This window comes from Nuphar pumila, chromosome 1 (genome assembly GCF_984573655.1).
Source record: "Nuphar pumila chromosome 1, dmNupPumi1.hap1.1, whole genome shotgun sequence".
NCBI classification, from domain to species: Eukaryota; Viridiplantae; Streptophyta; class Magnoliopsida; order Nymphaeales; family Nymphaeaceae; genus Nuphar; species Nuphar pumila.
Window position 1 is genome coordinate 116538551 of NC_143249.1, and position 3814 is coordinate 116542364.

Genomic DNA, 3814 nt, shown 5'->3' on the forward strand with positions numbered 1-3814 from the left:
TCCGGCTGTGAAAGACTGTGTCACTACAGATGAATGGTGGAGTGAATGATAATGGCATAAGGGCTTTAAGCATTGGCATGGAGGCCACTGAAATATACCGATGAGTAGTCCCACCAAACCACAGACTTGAGGCAAAGGAGACGTAGAGAGGAATCATACATGTTGTACACATTTCAGATATCACATTGACAGACTCACCAACCATTTAGAGTATGAACGAGAATAAATGCAACGGCACCAGAGAGTCCCATGTGAATCAAGTTAAATGTTACAGGAAATGGAAAATTGAAATATTTTGGGAGATAGAATCCATCACCATCATACCTGATTTTTTTTTTTTTACAGACAGCAACAACAGTGAATGTCTGCTTAGTAATACCCTTATGAGGTGCATCAAGCACCTAACAACAAGAGATATATTCATTTTATTTCCTGTATGCCAGGATCATAATGGCACAGTTATGATACAGAAACTATACATGACTGATATTCACTTAAGAAAAAAAAAAACAAAATGTCCACGATGAAATGAAATTTAGCAAGTATACTATATATAGAAATGACATAAGTCTGGAAATTCATAATTCAGAACAATGCAGACAGAGACTAACTCAATGGTATGTATGGGATGATGATCTGAAAGGGAAAGAAGGATGCAGAGATGAACTAAAAGTGAGTGCAGGAAAATCAAAGAAAAGAAAAGGATAAATTGTGCTCTCTTAAATGGACTCAAATTGCCAGACCACAAAAGATGATGATGCAACACAGGATATGGTGATTTCATCTGAAACTAACCTTGGCCCAACAGAGGTTGACAAGGGAGTTTCCTTCGTTGGTGGGTCAGGCCACGAAAGGGGAAAGGAGGACCACACACTCCTTGGTTGTGCCTTGAAAGCTTTGCTTAATCAGCAATAAAGGGGTCGATTCTTTTCTGCTTGGCTGAAGGAAACAAGAAGAAGTTCTCTATCACACGACTAGCTCAAAGAAGAAGAGTGTGGATCCGTGCAATCTGGATGGAAGAGGAGAGAAGGGATGGGAAGGAAAAACCAAAAAAAATGGTAGAGAAAAAAAGTTTCATGCGATCGGCTGAAAGAAAACCAATCCCCCCCCCCTTTTTTTAAAGATTTTTGAACCTCTTTCTAAAAAATCACATTTTCCTTTAGGAGTTCCGTTATAGTTTTTGAAACTTTTGAAACTGAAATTTTGAAAATCTGCCGTTTTGGAGGGGGACGAAATCTTAGATTTTAAAAAAAATTTGGGTTCATTTACCTAAGGTTTAGGTAAATGAATTTTTTTAGGAAAATTTGGCTACGGCGCCATCTAAGGCTGCTATTATAAAAATAAGATAAACGGGAGTTTTTTTTTATGGTAACGCTACCACAATCGGTTTTAAAATCTTTTTGACATAAGTTTCATTTTTTATTGGCAAATTTTCCTAAATTTTCCTGCAGGGAGCTCCAGTGGGGCGCCACCTGTGTGTGGGCCCACTAACTGTTTTATTAGATAACTGTCATATAAAAAAAATACAAATAGGATTTTGCAAACTTGGTGCCATCTCTGGGTGGGTCCCGCTTGAAAATAAGAAACTTACCTGAGAGTCTGAGTGTGATGCTAGTTCAAGGCATGTCCCACACCATTTATTAAAAAAATAAAAAGCAAAAGAAATAACCTCTTTTTGGATTTTTTTTATAATACGAAGTAAAACTTGGTTTGTTTTCAAGAATTTGGAAGAAAAATGGTTTTTCACGGCAAAAATATGTATAAAGAAAATGCAAAAAATTTTGTAAAGAGATTTAAAGTCTTTTTGCAAAAAGTTTTGGGATAACATCTTCTAAATTTAAAATCGTGTCCCAAAATTTTAAAATCAATATCAAAATATCCAGATTATTTTTCTAAGAAAAACTTTTGTAATTCAGAGTCCTGGGGGTAAAATGGAAAAAAATTGGCAATTTTGAAGACCCAGGGTTTTGAAATCAATTTTGAAAAGTAAAAAAAAACTCAAATCTGGATTGACAATTTTGAAAATCAGGAGTTCTGGATCTCAAAATGATATGTTGTGCAATGAAATGATATGAAATGCTCATGCAATGCTATGCAAAGACATGTTTCAAGAAATACTACTCTGAATCAGAAATGAAAAATTCTAGCTTTTTGTCAAGAGTAGAATTTTGAAAGTTTGCAGTTTGAAGATATTTCTGTGTCTAAATAGAGAAATTTTGAGACTCAAGAATGAAATTTAGGACTTTCTGCAAGGTTCAATATCAAAAAATGACCATTTTGCCCTTTATTGATTCTAGAGAATTGAAATGTGATGATTGAGGGAGATATCAGGAAGGCGAGTGAAAATTTGGGGTGTTTACAGATGCCCCTCTTTGCTACTAAGCCGGCTTGTGGTCGAGCTTAGTGTCAAAGAAAACACACCAAATTTGGGCTATATAAAATGCCCCAGTTAAAAGGATCCGACTGGGTATAGAGATATTAGCCCGGTGAAGATGGTAGATATGGAATGGAGAACGAGGAGGAAAGATTCGCTCTTCGGTGGTGAAGTTTAGGTTTTTGCTCTTAACCTGGATGGGACAGAAAATGCTCCGCATGGGGAGAGGCTCAGGTTTGACCCTTAATCTCCTTGGGGAATGAAATATCTCATTTGAAATGAGATTCAGGTTTGTACCCTTATCCTGATCGGGCGGAAAATGAAATACCTCTTTGAATGAGGCTCAGGTTTATACCCTTATCCTAATTGGGCGGAAAATGAAATACCTCATCAAAGGAGGCTCAGGTTTGTACCCTTAACCTGATTGGGAGGAAAATAGAATACCTCATCAAAGGAGGCTCAGGTTTGTACCCTTATCCTGATCGGGCGGAAAATGAAATACCTCATCAAAGGAGGCTCAGGTTTGTACCCTTAACCTGATTGGGCGGAAAATGGATGGAGTCCTCGAAAGAAGAGACCATTATGGAACCCTCGGATTTTGCACAATAAATCCGACAGGGGTTTTGCAAAAGGAAGAAAAATGGGGTCCCTAAAGCTTGAAAAGAGGTTGATCTTCGGCGTCTCATTGCTGAGACTAAAATCAGCTTTTGAAATTGCCTTTTGCAAGAAAATGCTTGGTGGTTTGACCTCAAACCGAAATGTGACTGTCTATGGTTGGACAGTGGGGACACAGGGAAGTGTGCAAATCAGGGAGCTCACGCTCTCCAGGAAGGGAAGGAATCAAGTCCTTAAGAGGGATTTATAATTGGTGTCAGGATGTATAAAAAATGAACATCAAGCTCTCACTTCACGTAAGGATAGCTAGAAAATATTGTCAAAATGCTGAGAATTTTGTTATTGGTTCAAAGTATTTGAAAATGATGCATATTGTTGCAAAATCATTCCTCCTTTTCTACCTGAAGTATTACCTCCAAACGAGATTCACTTCGTAGAATCAAGATTTGGAATCCAAATTGCTTGCAATTGACCTTCTTCAAGGAAGCTATCAATTTCCTTGATATGACCAGGACAGAGAGAGTTTAATATTATGAAAGCAATTGATGAAAGAATATTGATTATAGAATTTCACAAATTTAAAGAAGATTCTTGATAAATTTGGTAGTTTGATATCTTGGGAGCTTCTCTTCTGATAATCTTTCTGCACTCTTTTGGCTCTCTTGGGTTTCGGTTACATTTTCCTTTATTTTGGAGATGTCCTGACTTTTTCTCTCTTTCTTTTTCCTCTCTTGCACTTTTTTTGGAAGGGTATGTCACAAACTCCTTCAACTTGGAGATGTTTTGATCCTTCTTTGCTTCAGAGGTCATGTTGATGATATTTGG